Raw genomic sequence first — 19,810 nt, 5'->3', positions numbered from 1 at the left:
ACCAATGAGATTATTTGTCAGGACTTTAACAAGGATTTGTTACTGACCGGCACCCGCTTGCCACAGTACCAGTAAGAATATTTAAATGGCCATGTTGCGAGCAGATGACAGGGTTAGTCACCATTGTAAATGGAGGGGCATAACGCAGAGATTTCTATACTTGCAAGTTGGCAAGGCCATGGATCCTACTGCGGAGGCCAAGGCACTCTCTACTCTTCAGGACTGCAGAGGCAGGAAGGGGGGTCTGTGTGCCTCCAAGGCACCACTGGCAAGATAACCCCCCTCTGGCTTGAGAGTTTCAGGATTTATCCCCATGTGCTTCTTACCCTTTTGTGTCTGTGCCAACAGGCTCCATTCCCAGCCCCGGTTTATGTGTCTCTCTCACATGGATGTTTCCCTCTCTCTGTCTCTCTCTCTCTCTCAGTCTCTCTCCCTTCCACTCTCTCTGAAAAGCAATGGATAAAATATCCTCAGGTGAGGATTAAAAGGAAATAAATAAATAAATGAAAAGGAATTGGGAAATAACAATAATGTAAGCAGAGGCTAGAACAATATGGCATTGCTTGACCTGTGTGCTAGTTCACGCTTTCCTTCGGCTACTTGATGAGTTAAAACAATGATCAGATCTGACAGGTTAAACAAATTTCAAAATTACCCTCAGGCTATTATCATTAATCATGAATTGTTCCCTAGATGTAAACGGTATCTTCAAATGCAAGCTGTGGTAATATGAAACCATCTTGCAATTAGTGAGGCTTTAAAAACTAAGAATCCTAAGTATGAGAATAAAAATCAACAATTTTATCAGCAATTTATAAAAAACACATAAAATTAAAATCAGCTACTATTTTAAATTTGAAACTTAAAACCTCCTGCAAGCTATTGAATAATATACATCTTTTGATACTTGTTAGTAAAGGACAAAAAGTTGGGGAGCAGCTTGTTTTCCTGCTGCAATAACATAGAGAAAATAACATGGTAACAATGAAAATGTACGTAAATGAATAAGAGACCTATAGAAAACTTTGAAGGGTTTTCTAAGATACAATTGGTTGAGGAAGTTATAAAATATAGGAGATTTGTTACATATTTGAATGGAAGTGTAGCTGTTTCTAAGGTGTTAATTTATGGAATACACCAGCGATTTTCCACTGGTGTACCGCAAGAATTTTTAAAATGTGCAATACCTGACTAGTCAGGGGCACTGACCCCTTTTCCTTTAGATTGTCAAATAAAAAAATGACAACAGCTAACACGACAATCGCCATCCGGTGTGAATGAATCAAAATTGTACCTATTTTTTTGTCAGATCAGCAAAAATATATATTTCAGTGTGCCACAGAATTTTAGTAATTAGTTTATGTGTGTCATGAGATGAAAAAGGTTGGAAATGCTGGAATACACACACAAAAAAAACTACGATTTTTGCTGAGTCATCAAAAGAAAGATGCATTGGTAAGGATACATTTGTTCTAGGCAGAATATTACCTTTTTGACACAAAACATTTTCTGAAATAAGTATGTGCGATCACTGATGGAAACGCTTCTTAGGAATCAAAACAAAATCTTGTAAAATTTATTGAGAACATCTGTGGCAGCGACGGCGTTTCCCAGCCCCTCCGTGGCTGGATGTGGCTGAGAGCTTTCATTCTCGCTGGTGGAATGTGAGTGCAAGTGAGGCGGGGAATGCGCGTTGCCCTCGGAAAGGAGGCCCCCGCCCTGCTCTCGCAGCTCTTCCCTGTTGCTGGCTGGAAATGGCACAGCTGGAGCCACTTTGGAAGCTATGGATTGAGGGAGCTCCACACGGAGGACAGCAGAGCTGCCTCGCTGCTGCAGGGCCCTGTGTGACTGAGGAGCAGAACCTGCAGATTTCCTCTCTCTCTGTGTCTCTGAAAAAGTCATATACTTTGAAATATTGCATGGGGGGGGGGTCTCTTTGTTTAGTTTCATACCCTCCTAATAAAACAGAATCTGGCACCAAAAGTAATGTCGTTACAGGCTCTTCCAGCATGGTGTAGGGCTGTCCGTAGAGAGAGGAGGAGGGTCCACTTCTGCTGGCAAAGGAGAGGGAGTGGGATTTGGGAGTCAAGGATTTGGATCCATTCAGATTGATACAGGTGCCCCCATTCATGTTCTTAAGGGCCCATTCTTTTTCAGTCATTGTCCTAGCTCCCAGGGGAAGAGACCTGGTGAGTCTGACTACAGCATTCATTGATTTTACGAGGTGAGCATCTCCGGTATCACAGTTCCCTGGTTTCTCTTGGTAGTCAACCTCCCTCATCCTAGGCAACCACAGACCTACTTCTGTCATGATGGATTAAGTGTGCTTGTCTTAGAATTGCATGTGAATGGAACTAAGCAGCAGACTCTGTTTTTGTCTGTTTTCTTTCATTCAACATAGTTATTTTGATAATCGTCTGTGTTGCTGCATGTACCATTAGTTCATTCCTTCTTACTGAGTAGTATTAAATTGTATGGATGTGCCACAATTTGCTTACTCATTCATCTGTGGAGGGACATTTCAGTGGTTTCTAATTTGAGAATATTATGAATAAAGCTTCTGTGAGCCTTTTTTGTGCAGTTTGGGGGGGACACATGTTTTTATTTCTCTTGGATAAATACCTAGGAGTGGCATTGTTCTAAGCTGATAAATTTGTGGTAATACGTTACATAGCAACAGAAAACTAATATCAGTATTTTTTGAAGAGCAGAAGATTTTAATTTTGTTGAGGTCCAATTTTTTTTCTTTTTCCTTTTTATATGTTTAGAGCTTTGCTGCTCTAAGAAATAGGCACTTTGAGATTGGGAAGATTACTTTTTTCCCTTAGGATATGTATAGTTTTTAGCTTATAAATTTAAGTCCATGATCCATTTTTGTGTGTGGATAATATGAGGTAAAGATTGAGTTTCAGGTTACTTATATGAGTATCTAGTTTTTCTAGTACTATTTGTGAACAGCACTATTAGTTCCACATAGAATTACCTTGGCACTTTTGTTATAAATTGATTGATATACATATATGTGACTCTGTTTCTAGACCCTATAGTTTATTCCGTTCATGTATATATCTCTCTTTATACCCAGTTCCACATTGTTTTAATTATGGTAGCTTTATAGCAGGTGTTAAAAGCCTCCAACTTTGTTTCCCCCCCAAGATTGTTTTGGTTGCTCTAGGACCTTTGCATTTCTACATACATTTTAGAAACAGGTTGTTGGTTTCTCCAAAAAAGCCTATTGCAGTATTTATGGAGAGTACATTAAATCCATGATAAATGTGGGGCAATTTGACATTTTAATCGTATTGAGATTTCCAATCCATGGACATACTATATCTCATATTTACTAGGTCTTCTTTAATTTCTCTTATCAACATTTTATATGTTTTAGTGTATAGGATTTGCACCTGTCAAAATTGTGTGTTTTTTATAGCTATAATGTAAGAACCATTTGGTTCTTCCTTTTCTCTTTATTATATTCATATTTTCCTTTAGATACTTCAATATATTTATGATAGATCTTTTAAATTTCTTCTCTGACAATTCTATTTTTCTGTCCTTTCCTGGTTTGTTTTCATCTGCTAATATTTATCTCAGTTGTAAGTCACATTTCTCTGTTTGTTTGGGTTTTAGTGTGTGTGTTTGTTTTGTTTTGTCTTTTTGGTATCCAGTAATTTTTTTATTGTATGCTGGTTATTATTAATGTTTTGTTGTTAAGTATTTGGATTCTGTTATTTTCCTTTAAAGAGTTATTGAGTTTTGGCAGGAAGTTACTTATGGGTCTGGTAGCCTTTACTCTAGAATACTTTAGCTTTATTACCGAAATGAGACTCTTTGGAACTGCCACCTAAGGCCCTGTATATTCACTGTAGTTTTTCCACTGTGGCTGGTTGGAACTTAAATATCTCTCGATTTTGCACGAGCTCTTGGAATGTTTACCTTACAGGCCTGATAGTTGTTCTTTCATATGTGTGTGTGTGTGTGTGTATTTCCTTATTCTGCACATGCATAATTTAGTGATTGCTCAAAGATACAAGGTGACCCTTAAAGATTCCAATTCTTTCTGTGTGTGGCTGCTCTCCAGTATGCTGCTCTGCAAATTGCAACCACCTAGCATTCTCTAGCTTCCGTTTGTCTTCTCATACCAGTTATAATATTATACTCTGCTTGGATTTATCTTACGTGAATCTTGATTTGAAAAATAGCTCCAACGGAAAGCCTCAGCTATCATATGGCTTACCTTATTAACTTCTCCTTTTCAAAGATTGTAGTCCTGTGTGGTCTGTTGCCCAGTATCTGAAAACAGGGGTTTCATATATTTCCCCCCCAGTTTTCTAGTTGTTTACAAGTCTGGTATATCGGCTTTTATTTTGCCTGTCAGGTCATCTTTGATGAATACTAATTTCAAGTTCAAAGGTCTGTACCACTTGGGTTTTTTTTTTGGGGGGGGGGGCGGGTAACAGTTTTCTGCTGCTAGAGTTTGACCAGTTGTTTCTGATTTTCAGAACTCCAGGGAAACTTAGCTGGGTCAGGTCATTGTCATCTAGTAGGTCATTGTTATGACTTGGCTTTATTCTGAGTGAAATGGGTAGTCATTGGTGGAATCCTAGCAGACAAGTAATATGATCTAATTTATCTTTTATAAGGGAACCTGGCTGCTGGGGTAGATGTAGACTAGAGGAAGGCGAGGACCGAGGCAGGGAGCCCAGTTAGCAAGTGAGATTTTGGGTGTATAGGATTTTCAAGTATAGATGACAGGATTTGCTGATATGTTGAATTTGGGATATAAGAAGTTAAGATTCCAAAGGTTTGGATCTGAGCAACTAGAAAGATTGCCCTCTCGATAAGTTTTGCCAACTTATTTGTTATTTATTTGTTAGTGAATTAAAAGGCTTATCACTGTATGTACAAGAAATATAACTATTGTTTGTGGAATTGGAATCCTCTGAATTGAGATTATATTTAATATTTTCTAAATTGGGAGCTGTTAAAGCAAAATGAATTCCTAACAGATGGCTGCAGAGCTTAGAACTTGAAATGCCGGTGAACCTTCAATGTGTGCGTCTTCCCTGCTCTCCTGCTGGTGTGTGTGCAGCGCTAGGCGATGCGAAATGTAATGGCCGTTGCTGATTCTGCTTCTGTTGGAATGACCATTTTCTTTTAAATCTTTCAATATGAGCAGAGTCTTAAGCGCATGATTAAAGAACATATTGAAGAAAACTAACCCACTGACAGATAAAAGTCAAGCTTACTGTGTACGTGGGAGCATGATTATTGCCCCGTAGGGTTGAATTCTCTGCTTCGTTTTCCGTGGGGAAGTTCTTGGTTCGTTCCCAGTCTCCTCATCCAGCGTAACAGTCTAGTTTTTCTACTTAAATTTAAGTTATAAGCCTACGGGAAATGTGTGGGTCTAAGTGAGCATATTCATTTGATCTTAACGTTATTTTATTCTGATGTTTTTCTCCCTTTATTACCCAGAACTTAATTTTAAAACAGTATAAAATAAAAATGATTGTTAAATTAAAAAAGAAGAAAATATTTTCTGTAAGGGGTGAGTGAGAAATTAAAATGTTTTCCTGTGCTGTCCATGTTGATAATTACTAGCCATAAGTAGTTGTTAATCACTTGAAACGTAACTACTTTGGTTGAGAAACTATCCATGTTAAGTAACTGAAAGAGCTACCATGTGACTAGTGGCTACCACACTGGACAGCAGAGTAGATCTTTTTCAGCCCCTCAGTGCAGGGGTCAGCCAGCTCCGGCCAGTGGGCCAAATCCAGCTTGTTCGACCACTGAATTTCTCGTTTGATGAGAAACTCTCAGGATAAGCAACACAGATTTAGAAATGCTGCTTTTAAAATGGAGAGTTTCCCTCTTGACAGGTGATGGTAACGTAAAAACATATGAAAGAGAATGCTCAGAGTAAGAAAATAGAAAAATGCCTGTTTAATCTTTGATTTTATATTAAATGACAGATATCTGAGTGCTTTTACTAGGCCAGGCAGATTGCTAGGACTGTAGACATGGCAGTAATGGCAGCATGTTCTCTGCTAGCCTCAGTTTCTATTTTAGCGAAGCAAATAGCCATTACATCTTGACTTACACAATTAAGTATTTTTGCGGTGATTGCCACAAAGGAAAAGTATAAGGTGCCAAGTACATAGAGCTAGGGCAAAGGTCGGCAATTTTTTTCTGTAAGGACCAGATAGTAATTTTAGGCTTTGCATGCCATATATTCTAGGTTGCAACTACTCAATTCTTCATTGTAATAAGAAAGCAGCCATAGACCACACACACACACACACACACACACACACACACATGCACGTCACATGTCACACATACATATATGTGTGGATGAGTGTGCCACACATAAATACTGTATCTATCATCTATCTGTCTATCATCTATCTATCTATCTATCTATCTATCTATCTATCTATCTATCTATCTATCATCTATCTATCATCTATCTATCTATCTATCTATCTATCTATCTATCTATCTATCATCTATCTATCTATCATCTATCTATCTATCTATCTATCTATCTATCTATCTATCTATCTATCTATCTATCTATCTATCTATCTATCTATCATATATCATCTATCTATCTATCTATCATCTATCTATCATCTATCTATCTATCTATCTATCTATCTGTCTGTCTGTCTGTCTGTCTGTCTGTCTATCTATCTATCTGTCTATCATCTATCTATCATCTATCTATCTATCTATCTATCTATCTATCTATCTATCTATCTATCTATCTATCATCTATCATCTCTTTACACTCACATTCTCAAGTGTTTTCCAAAAATGACTGTACAAGTGATAAGTTTATAAAGGAAGTCTCACCAGAATCTTAGAGGCTTACTTATCTTTCTGCTCTTGTTCTGTGAACACAGTAAGTACACGGAACCAACAAATCCATGATAATGTGCCCTTGGAAATTTTACAACTATACTTACAAATAATTCAAGAGTCAAAGAGGAAAACAAACTGGAAGTTAGAAAATACTTAGGACTGAATTATTAAAAAATACTTTGCATAAAAAGTCATGGAGTATGAATATCCTGGAGAGAGAAATTTTGTAGCATCATTGATTATGTTATAAAGGAAGAAAGGCTTAAAATTTGTGACCTATACATATAATTTAAGATGTCCGTCAAAGAACAAGAGACGATCAACAGAACCACAAGGAGATTTGAGGAGATACACGCAAGCAAAGCCGTTTATAAATGAGAACAGAGAAAAGGCTACAGGTGGAGAGAGCACTGATTAGAATAGTATGAAAATACTGTGAATAACTTTATGTAAATAAATTTGAGCTTAGACAAAATGGGTAATTACCTAGGATAAATATGACTTTCAGAATCTGACTCAAGAAATAGAAACCTGAATAACCCTGCAACCATTAAAGAAGTGCTGTCATTACTTAGAATTTTTCCTGCAAAAAGAACCCCAGACACCCTGGTGATGCGTATGGTCTAGTTTTGTCAGGCATTAAAGGAACAGTTTTATACAATATCTTCCAGAAGATAAGAAAAATATGTTACAATACTATGCAATGTAGTTTGATACTAATGTAACCTTCAAATCAAAGCCAGTAGGGGCAGGATGATAAAGAAAGATTGGAGGGCAATCTCAGCTGTTAACTGAGAGGTAAAATTCCTTAATAAAAATTGGCAAACCAAATCTAATAAAGTGAAAAAATTGTACATTGCTTTCTAGTTGGGTTTAATTCCAGCAATGTAGGTGTATGTTTTCTTTAGAAGAATCTGTTATTAATATATTTTACCTCATTAACAGATACAGGAAAAAAAACATACAATCATCTACTTAAATGCAGAAAAAAATCCGAAAATTTAGCATTCATTTATAATTCACCAACAACAGCAACAGATTTTTAACCCTGGATGAGGAGTGGACTTCCTTAACCTGAAACTGCACCCGCTGAAACCCGTGGCAAGCCTCACGCTTCGTGGCCAGCGGTGGAACCCTTGCTTTGGGCGCAGAGAGGGGCCCGGCAGGTTACGCGACGGGCGTCCCTGTGCACGTTGTACAGAAGCTCCTGGCTGCAGGGGGACCAGATAAAGAAGCAGGGCCAGAGTTATTAAGGATTCAAATAGAGAGACTTTTATTAGTAATGTGATAATATGATTGTCTACATAGAAGATACAAGAGAATCAGTAGACGAACCATAGTTAGGAGTTAAAACAGATTACTAGATGTTTTTGAAGAGACAAAACGTTCTAGCCCATTGAAGCACCTTAGTTCTTTATCCTGTTGCCTGAGAGAGATCTGTCACGGACCGTTTTTATATCTTTGCCATTCATGTGTACGTGCCCATAAACCATGTTAAACTAATCTTGGATCTTTCATTTTATGCGAATGCTGTCATATTTTATGTATCCTGGTGTAGTTTGCTTTTCCACTTGTGTTTTTGACATTGGTGTTGATAAATCTAATTCTAGTTCGTTGCTGTACAGTATTTAAAACTCAGCGGTAGGCATTTTGAATTGTTTTCCATTTTCTAAATTATCACAAGTGCTGCTGAGAACATTGGGTGGGCACATTCCCGCGCTCACGTGGAGGAATCTCTTGGGGATGTGCCCAGAGACACAGCTTCAGTCTACTAGAAATTGCCTAGCTTCTCCCTAGAATGGTCTCACCCATCTCACGTTCTCAGGGAGCGCGTACAGGTTTCCACCGCTCCGTATCCTGACCACGCAGATGCTCAGTCCTTAATCCAACAGAAGGGACGGTCTGTCAGTTTTCTTTGCTACCTTTGCCAAAAGCTGAGGGCCACGTTTTTAAAAAATTTATCTTTATCATTGAAAGTGTTACACATGTCCCCCTTTTCCCCCTCGGCCCCCTTCTACCCTGTATCCCCCACTCCCACCCCAAGCGAGGGTCACCTTTTAATGAAATGTTCATGCTGCTTCATGGCTACGGAGAAGGGTTAGCAGCATGTTCCTTTACCCTGATTTATCACAAGTCTTCTGGGATCTGTGTGAAGAATTATGTTACCAATGTCTGAAACACTGGAACATTAAGAAGAAAAGTTTAAGGATCTTGGATTCAATGTGCACAACATACGTTTTTGGTGGTCTTTCCCTTTTTTCCCCCCTTGGTGGGTGAAATGGTGTCTAGAGCAACCCTTTTGTCCTAGATGCATGATGCACCCTTTCCTTGTTTCCACTCCTTAGTGACCACTAATGAAATCCAAATTTTAAGGTTAGTATGTGGTACAGCATATCTTGGCAGATTCTCCAGGTCCCTAACTAGTTACTTGTTTGGGGGTCTAGAGAGAAAATGATACTTCTGTGCCTCACTTCTGGAATATTTATTTTCTGTTTCTGAATTATGAGTACTAGGAATCATTCTTTGTTCCTTTAAAAAACATTAGCAGAAGCTGATAGGTTGAATTAGGTCGTAGGGTACAAATTGCTGTGGCCGCCTGGCACATGTGGCTCCGATTGAACACCATAATAACCCTTTGACATGTGTGGCAGCTGCTGCCAGAGTCTGCAGCCAGGATCTGGGCAGAAGGGTGGTGCACGTGTAATTTAAGCAATAACATTGAGATTAAATATGTAATTGAAAATGATTTTGCAGAGTAAAACTGAAGTCTGGTGTATCTTGAAAAGGAAATTATTGCAGACGTATAAATAGCTTACTGTACAGTTTAATTATAGTTTTAGTAGTAGACAAGACTCAATTGATCAATCTCCACACGGAGATTCAAGTAGCACTGAAAATCCTGCAGCGTTTGTATGGAAATAACAAAAGCTATATGTAATGCCAAACCGAATGTGAAAACAGTCTCATTTCTTTGAAGCTGGTTTTTTTACTGTGATTATGTGGAGAGCTATCATTTCATGGCCGTACTCAGTTTATCATTGTCTGGTGGGTAAACTCGAAGCTCATTGCCTCGTTCATGTGGCATTTACAGACGTTAATATTAGATTTTTATTTTAGAGGCCAATTATTTTTATATCTTAATTTATTTAAATTATGGGATTTTCTATTCCATTGAATCCATGAGTTATAATTAGTTTTCCTTATATCAGTTCTCTTCGTTGAGAATTGACAGGATAGTTTTGTGAATAGGAAATGATGTGAGGAATTCAGCAGAATAAAACCACAAACTGGCTTATGTGACAAAACCCTCAGGTTAGGTACAGAGAAGGGCCTAGGTGGTTGCCTTGCCCACCTGACTCTTATGTGCTGTTACCTTGGCTTTGCTGTTTGTTGTGGCTTTATTTATTCTTAAATTTATCAGTTTTTGTTAGGCTTTTCTTCATTACTGCAGAATTGGAAAATTTAGCATAGTCCTGGGGAGGATACTTTAAGAAATACTCCTTCTTTATTGTTCCTTCTGAGCTTTCCTTCGTCAGTCTTAATACTGTACTTAAAATACACACAGTAGATGAGAACTACTGGAAATAGGGAAAGAAAGGAGAGGGCTTCTTGCTGTTTTACAAGATAGCAGTTGGTGATGTGATGTATATGCTTGTAACAGGCTGAACTTTTTCAGTCCATTCACTCTGCCTCGCTGTCTCATGATACAGTTTTCATATTTGCTAACACGGGTTCCCGTGTTTTATATTATGACTTTAAACAATGTAGAAGTTGATATTGTTCTGTAAATTATGGGCAACTTCCCAGCATATAAGCATGTTACATCCATGAAAGCAGTGTTAGACTTTGTGGCTAAGGTGCCCGTCCTATAAAAACATGTTCAGGGGCTGAAAGTCCACATGAGCGTGGATGGATATTTAGGTGGCTCTTTAAAAAAGGAGATTTCCTAATATACTCAATACCTCATAAGGATATTGATGGCATAAGACCCTGTGTTTAATTTCACATAGATTTCTGATATTATTGTCTTTCTGTGCATGGGTACAACTGGCACTGCTCTACTACTTCTAGGACTTTAGTGATTTTTCAATGTGACAATACAACAGACAGATTGAGAGTGACTTACCGTGGACACTTGCTCGGGGTTGCTTAGGAGCAATGCTTGTATGTGGGAAGGATAATTGTGCGAGGAATACATGGGGAAATGTGGAAAGGGAAGAAGAAGAAAATATATTGTTGTAAATGGTTCTTCTTGTGGGGTCTTACCGACCCAAGACGAGCTCAGTGCCATCAGGAAGGACTGGTCATCCCGGGAGTCAGAGTGTGCCAGAATGGGTATCAGGGTGGGAGGTGGCTCGCAGTTGGCCCTCTCTGTGAATACAGTGTTGACTAGTCTTATGCTTTTACCTTAGTGAGTATCCCTGTTTGGGATACTTGAACACAACCTTATTGGGAAGTTTGTTTGTTTTAAGCTCTATAGCAATGAATTACATTAATGGAAGTAAAAATGAATTAAGAAGGAAACTGTTCCCTTTGTTAGGGATTTAAGGTTCTGTTAATAGTTAAAATTTCCTTTTTTAGCAGAATCCCTACATGGGACTGGGAGATTTTCATACCACCTGTAGAAAGGTGATGCTAATAGTAGTTAGTAGGTACCGTAAGACTTTCCAGGAATGTGTGGAACAGCCAACATGCATCTTTATCATATATGAATAGAAATATCACTCAGCCATAAAAAAGAAGGGAATCTTGCATTTGTGGCAACGTGGATGGAACTTGAAGGCATTGTGCAAGGAAAAAATCAGACGGAGAAAGGCAAACACTTTATGATCACACTGATATGGGGAATCTAAAACAGAGAGAAACAAACATAGAGGAAGTTATAGATACAGAGGACGGGTTGGTGTTTGCCAGAGGAGGTAGGTGCGGGGTGGACGGAATGGGTGAAGGGGTCAAAAGGTACAAATTTCCAGTTATAAGTCCTGAGGATGCAATGTACAGCATGTCACCGTGTGGTTATCAGTACTGTGGTGCATATGTGAAAGTTTTAAGTAGTACATCTTAGAAGTTCTCATCACAAGGGGAAAAAATATGGGAGGTAATGGATGTTAGCTAGACTCGTGGTGTTCATTTTGTAATATATACAAATATTGAATCATTTTGTTGTATATCTGAAACCAATATAATGCTATATAAATAATAGTGAGTTTAAAATCAAAATAAAGAAATGAAAGCTGAGTGTGCCCCAAGCTGACCCTTACTAAAGGAAATGTTAAAGTTTGCATTTTACACAGAAAGAAAATGAGCTTGGGTGGAAGATCGGAGTTGCACAAAGGACTAAGAAGCAAAGAAAGTGTTAAATATGTGATAAAGCCTAGATTAATATTGAATGTATTCATCAATATCAAGAGAGGGTACAATATCAATTTGAAATGCAATACAAGTTGAGAAGAGTGAAAAATAGATATAAAGTGTGTGGCTTAGTGGTTGAGCTTTGACCCTTGAACCAAGAGGTCACTGGCTCGATTCCTGGTCAGGGCACAGGCCTGGTTTGAGGGCTTGATCCCCAGTTGGGGGTGTGCAGGAGGCAGCTGATCCACGTCTCTCACTGATGTTTCTATCTCTCTATATACCGCTCCCTTTCTCTCTAAAATCAATAAAAACATATTAAAAAACAACAACCGTAAAGACCTTTTACTCCATTTTTAATAGAATAATAGAGAAAAATGTTAGAAATAGGTACTCTGAAGCATATTGTTTGATTCCCATAATTAAGTGGAAAAAATGGAAATGAGTGAGCCATTGGTGCCATTTAACTTTATTTTCGCTAAAATCGTGTGAAACCATAGGGAGAAAAGTGACCTAAACTAATATGAAAACCCTCAAGAAATCTGTGACCATTATGATGGAAGTTATGTTGGAGAAGGTTAAGCTGAGACTGAGCAGTGTCCCTGTGGGTGGGAGTGAAGGCTTATTGAAGCTGCTGTTTGGCCTCCGTTTGACCACGTCCTGTGCTGTTAGAATTGTTCTAAGTGTCCTCCCCTCTAGACTCTGCATTCCCAGGGCAGTCATCTTATCCTAAGTATTTTTATGTCTGTTCTCTTCTCCAGGACATAAGATGGTACCTTGAGATGTGTCAAATGTTTATTTAATAATTAGCAAAGATGCACTTACTATGACTCATTTTGTGCATTAATAAGTATGAAGTCCACTTACGTGTGTCAAATTTCAAATTCCTTATTCCTTGTATTGGTGGACACATTGGATGACAATTTAACTGTGAGATGTAGCCTATTTTTGACAGAGTGTGTATTTATTTTTGCCTTTTTAATTTTGCTCAACATTTTCTGCTACTTGGTGCTTTCTTGCCATTATCTTGGGTTTTTAAGAGTTAAATGGACTTATTCTATAGTGTTATGCCAGGCTGGTAATGGTTGTAAGTGTTGATACTGGAATTTCTTGAGGTACTTTACAGGGCTGAGAGAGAGCTCCTTTCTCTTGAGTACGATTTCCTGGAGTTTTATTTAATGCAATCTTATTTTTCATTGAACTATAATTTACATTCAGTAAATTCACCACAACACATTCTTTTTCCTGTATTATGAAACATGTGCATATGGAGTTTTATATCTATACACATTTTGAGAAAGTTAAAGAGGAATCCTGCTTTCTCAAAGTAGTCTTATAGATTTTGTTTTTAATTGCATGCATGTGGCAAATACTCATTAATTACCAATTCATGGGGCAAAATATATATTCCGTATGCCTCTTTCTATAGGAACCCCACTAGGTCATTTTGAAGTCTGAATTTTTATTGGAGTATACATAGTGATGAGTAAGTAATCTAAAACATTTATTCAAATAAGACTGAATTCTAGAAATAAAGATGTATTCTATAATCTGTGTTCTTTCCAACCAGAAGTGTTATTTACAGAGATTTTCGTAAGTGGTGGTTGGTTTTTTTGCCAGACCAAAAACCATCCTACCGTTCTAGAGTGAGCCCATTTTCCTTCATTTTAGCTAATGTTGGGATTTACCAAATCCAGTCCTCATATACTAGAAGGTTCTATCACAGTCGTGGAGAGTATTATGCTAAGTGAAATAAGCCAGTCAGAGAAAGACAAATATCACATGATCTCACTTATATGTGGAATCTAACAAAAAAAATTAACAAACAAAATAGAAACAGACTCATAGATACAGAGAACAGACTGACAGCTGTCAGAGGAGAGGGGGATTGGGGGGCTGGGTGAAAGACATGAAGGGATTAAGCAAAGAAAACAGAACACCTCATAGACACAGAGAACAGCATGGTGACTACCAGAGGGAAAGGGGCGTGGGGGGAGGTAGAAGAGGGCAAAGGGGGGTGAATGGTGATGGAAGGAGACTTGACTTTGGGTGGTGAACACACAATACAATATACGGGTGATGTATTATAGAATTGTGCACCTGAAACCTATATAATTTTATTAACCAGTGTCACCCCAATAAATTCAATAAAAATATATTTATATGAAAGGTTTCATCACCAAGAAAATTGTGGGGCTGGGGAGGAGGTACGTAGGAGTGCTTATGTGACTATGGATTCCCCTCCAGGAACTTGGAGATCCTCTGTTTTCTTTTGAAGTATTGAAAGGTTGTTGTCAGAAATGACAGAAAACAAATTTGCACTGAATTTAGAGCAAATTAACCTCAAAGTTCAATGTTGTTAAAATCCACAGTGGGCCCTGAATTTTGTCCTTTGGAAGTGATTAAACCACACCTTAAACATGTGTTATTTTTATAAATTAAGACTTTACTTCGGGGAAGTTATATGCCAAGAGGGAGGTGCTTAAATAAAGCTAAGCAGATTTTTGATAACTGACAAGTTTAGTTTCTTATAGAGAAAAAAGAAAATAAATGGAATAGTCAGAATGAGATAAGCAACAAAGTGAGGAGTGAGGAGCAGAAAGCATGGAGAACGGGTACAACAAGAAGGGTGGGATGTTGAGATACAAAGTATTATATTTTAAAACCTAGAAAAGTAACGAATCCTGTCCTGGCCTCCCTGTTTCTCCCTCCCATGTTTTGGGAAAGGATCTGAAACAAATGTTTTATAGGACTTAGCTGTAGGGTCATTTACAGACTAAGCCATCGTATTAGTTTAAGAGAAAGACTGATTTGCAAAGATTTGATCATTTAAAAATTAGTGTGTAGGTCCATTAGAAATATTCTAAATTAATTACCTTTAATATTTTATTATAAATTATGAGCAACTGAATTTTAAAGAATATACTCTAAGATGCACCCCCCCCCCAAAAAAAAAACAACAAAAACAAAACTTGAACAAAAAAACTAGGGCCATGATTTGTTTTATAAAGGTTCTTCTCTGAAGTGATAAAAGGATTTTCTTTCCTATTTTTTTTAAGGGAGGATTTCAAGAAGTGGCTAGAAAAATTCTATAAATTCACTAAATGTATATGATGCTATATGGCCATTTTTCGAATTAATTAGTCTCATTTTCTGATTTTGCTGTTGTGTCCAATTTTTTCTTTGTTTTGGATTTATCACCTTCATGGACTTTTGGACATTGGAGGGGTTTACCTTGAAGGAAATAAAACTTCTCTAACCTTTTACACATTGCAGAAAGCCCCCCACGCGATAGACCAAGTCTCTCTTTCCTCACGTTTCCTCTGCTGTTCTGCTGCTTTCTGAACAAGCCCCCCCGTGCTCCTAGCATGTTGCCAACATTATGATAGCAACTCAGTATGTTGAATGAGTTTCTCACTTTGTTAGTCCTGTTCCCCGAGTCTCACTTCTAAAACCCTAACTCTAACCCTGCTCATGTGAAATACCATTTCTTCCTGACTTCTCTTGATTTTTTCCCCCCATCTCTTCGACCAGATTTAGATCTCCATGTACTATGTCAGGAGCTTATTCTGCCCTTTATTTATGATACAGTGGAGTGCTTGCCGTAGTCTTCCTCCTGGGCGGTAAGCTTGTTTGTTAAGACATTATTTTTTAATTTATTTTTATTGTTGTCCCCCAATTCCCCCTCTTTGCCCCCCTTCACCCAGCTCCTGCCGCACCCCAGGCCTTCGCCGCACTGTCTGCGTCCATGGTCTGTGCACATATGCATAGAAGTTCTTAGGTTAATCTCTTCCCACCCCCACCCCCCTTCTCTCAGATCTGTCAGCCTGTTCCATGCTTCCATGGACCTATTTGTTCGTCAGTTTATTTTGTTCATTAGATTCCACCTATAAGTAAGATCATGTGATAACTTGTCTTTCTCTGACTGGCTTAGTTTGCTTACAATAATACTCTCCAGATCCATCCATGCTGTCCAAAGGGTAAGACATTATTTCTTGATGTTAGAGATATTTAAAATATTTTGCATATAGATGTTGCTTAAGACACTCACTGAATTGAAATCCCTAAGAGGCATATTTTCTGTCCTGCTTTTTCATTTGTGCATTTCTTTTCTACTTGACTAGCTGACATGTTCCTCGCTTTTCTTTCCTCTGCTGATCTGTCTGAGCCCCTGATGTGTGACATTTATGGCTTTGGCAGAGGCCATTGGTTAAGTCAAGGGGCTACAATTCCTTTATCACCTTTTTATAGCTTGTGGTTTATGAATACAGAAGAGGAAAAGGAGAGAAATTTGGAGGAAATTAAATTATAGAAACTGCCTCAGGCTGATTGAGTTATAACCTTAATTTTCTAATTTTTGTAACTGTAGGCAAGTGCTTTACCTCTTTAAATTTCATCCCAATTTAATTTATATTTTGCTAAGTTGTTAGAAGACCCAATTAACTTGAACAAGATACTTAATGTCAGTCTTTCTGTTATTTTTAATGGCACCTATGTTGTGGAGTAATGCGTGAAGGTTGAACAATGAGTGTCCTTCCCAAGCACAAATTACAGTATTTACAAAAATTATATGTACTAAAGACATTTGAGGTATGCATGCAATTATGTTTATCACATTGGCGATTTGCTATTAATAGTTGGCTAAGTATAAGCTGTGTGAATTACATTTGCCCAGGGGTGGTCTTGTCTATATGTGAGCTGCTTTTCAGAAAAATAGTCAATTTACCCAAATAAATTGATTAGTACAATTTTCCTGATGACCACCCCTCTAAGTTTTTCACTTCTGTTATAGCTCCTGTAAGTTTTACAACTATATTATTTTAAAAGAAATTCATTCTATCTGCAGTAGTGTGTTGCTTGTGGCATACTTGAATCAGCTGATGTCTGTAAGGTTGTTGTATTTGAATTGTCTCAAAATACACTAACAGGTCTTGTTTTTCTGTGATGGTGTAAGGAAACTTCACAGCAACAATGGATTGTGCATGATCAGTTATATGTACAGGAGTCACACTTTTTTGGAGGTGGGGGAAGACTTTAAGTAAGCAAGGGTGGGCACTGAGAAAATATACATTTAGTGGAGGAAGGAAACAGATTGGTGGTAGATCCAGAGATGGCGCCTCAGCAAGCAGGGAATTGGAGACACTATTTGTTACTGAGGAACACACAAGTTAGAGTCCAGTAATCAAGAAACATGAGAAGTGTTATTTAATAAGAGAAAACCTTTTTCTCTAGCAGGTCCCTTTTTTAGGAAGACAAATGCAGTCTTTGAAAACATTAAGTGTTTAGAAAAGGGTGTATAAATGTGGGAGTGCAAATGTGACTTAAAAATATATGGCTCTACATCCAAGGTTTTCTACACCATGTGAAGTAAATTGTCTAAAATTACAAGGGCTACTATAGTGATTGAACTCCAGCTGCTCATTGAGCCTTCAGGTTTAAAAATACACAGGCCTCAGCAATTCAAAGATTATTAAATTACACCTTCTTGTGGGAACCAACATTAATGCGTTGAAGCAGTGAGTAGTGAAGGTCCTGGGGACACGGGTGCTGGGTGTCTCATTACAGCTTGGTTACTGCGGAGCTCTGGTGGGTTGTTGCTCCTTCCCCAGAAGGGAGATTCTGCTAAAACTTTGTTCCATAGGATGTTGAAAAAGTGGTCCCTTGCATCATTTGACTGTTATTTTGAGGTTTGTGTTGCTCTTTGAGTAACTAGATATTAAATGAAATTACTTAAGAACAAAAGGCACACATTGGTACATAACTCCATTATTTCTGTTCAACTCTCACAACAGCCTGTGATGTGACTGGCTGTGTCTCCATTTCACATGTGGATATATTGGACTCAGAAGTGACTTATCAGAGGTCATGTAAGTAAGCAGAACTGCTGAGACTGGCTGCCTTGGCTCTGATTTTTTTTAATAAACTGGATCGTAGCTGTTCTGATGTTTCATCGTCAAAATGAAATCTGAAGTGATATTTATTGGCCATTCCAGTCTTCAAGGAATAAAGACTGGAAGTTCATTAAACAAGAGGTTTTATTCTTTCGTTCAACAAATTTATTGAGCTGGGTGTCAGGTGCAATTTTAGGCACTGTGAATAAGTGCTTAGAAAGGACATAGAAAGTCCCTTAAGTGGAGCTCACAGTTTAGTCACAGGGAGGTAGACAAACTAAATCAACAAGATAGCATACATGCCTTGAAGGATAAGTAACAGGCTGGGGCGCTAAGAAGTGGTGTGGGGGTAATGGAGGGCACCTTTCAATAGGGTGGTCAAGAGATTGAGGGGTTACCTTCGGCCTGAGACCCAGTAATGATGAGATAGGACCAGAGGAGGAGTATGAAGGGCAGAGGAAATGGCACATTCCCTGTCCCCCACCCCTGGGGTAGGCACTGGTGGGCACAGCGGTATGGTGAGGCAGAGCCTAGCGAGCAGGACATGCTGAATGAGGCCAAGAAGCAGGCGAGGAAAGAGAGGTCGTGTGGGGCCTGTCGGACGTGCAGGGAGGCAGGACTGTTCTGGGTGCAGTAGAACTCCACTGACGGGCAATGGCTTTGGTTGAGGTGGGGACGCTGGGGAGAAATGCACTGCATCTCTTGGCAAGGCCGCTCAGTCTGGCTGAATGGCTGCACCTCCGTGTACTATGCCCACCTGGTCTTGTTGGATTCAGACATGACCGTGGCTGGTGGTGCCATAAAACCTCACAAATGCTCTGAGCCAGGGTACAAATGTACCTTCAACAATGAAAATTCCATCTCATAAGTGCATGGCTTGGGCTGAGCAGATTATTTGAGAAGCCATGTTATCTATCAGAAGGTTGCTTGGTGAACTTGGACTCAGGATGGAGGAGTGTTTTGTCCTATAATTTAAATATTTAATGGAATCAGGTGCTATGGCTATGTCCCTGTGATAGACTCCTGCAGAGCCTGGCTGCACACTCCTAGGGCATCCTCCATTTGTTGATTTAGATGATCCACACTATTGGCCTCTTTATAAATAAGTCTTTCATTTTAAACTAACCTCTTTTAGATCCACGGGTGTTTTTCCCCCCCGTTAATGCTAATTTCTTTAGGCAAATTATAGTTGAGGCCCACTGTCCTGGTACCTATTTCTTCTCTTTAAAATAATGTCATACAACTTTGCTTTGGTTCTTATGTTAATCAATCATAATGCATTTTCATGTTCTAGAATGTCTCTCCAACCTCCTAGTCGCTACTATGAGGCTGTTTCTGTCACACTGGCAAATACATGCATCATTTTCATTGTCTCCACCTTTGTGTATCCTGATCCCTGCATCTGACTAGCCTTTCCTCCATTCCTGATTCAACTTGGGCAACACACCTGTGTTAGTCTGTGACAAAGTACCACAAACTGGGGAGTTAAATATCACAAATTAATCGTCTCACAGGCCTAAGGCTAGAAGTCCAAGATCAGGGTGCCCTCAGGGTTGGTTCCTACTGAGGGCTGTGAGGGAGAATCTGTTCTAAGCCTTTCTCCCAGCTCCTCAGGCTCCCCTTGGCTTGGAGATGGTCATCTTCTTCCTGTGTCTTCACAGTGTTTGCCCTCTGTAAGTGTCTGTGTCTGAATTTCCCATTTT

At 38.7% G+C, this 19,810-nt stretch overlaps 1 protein-coding gene across 1 annotated transcript in view; it reads left to right on the top strand.

Annotated features, from left to right (window-relative positions):
- The window catches only part of ATP8A2 (ATPase phospholipid transporting 8A2), a 510,308-nt gene that overhangs the window by 179,387 nt on the left and 311,111 nt on the right, over window positions 1–19,810 (top strand). The window lies entirely within an intron of this gene.

The sequence above is a fragment of the Miniopterus natalensis genome, chromosome 2 (genome assembly GCF_054644295.1).
Source record: "Miniopterus natalensis isolate mMinNat1 chromosome 2, mMinNat1.hap1, whole genome shotgun sequence".
NCBI classification, from domain to species: Eukaryota; Metazoa; Chordata; class Mammalia; order Chiroptera; family Miniopteridae; genus Miniopterus; species Miniopterus natalensis.
The sequence above is the reverse complement of the archived record's forward strand: the minus strand, read 5'-3'. Positions and strand labels throughout refer to the sequence as shown.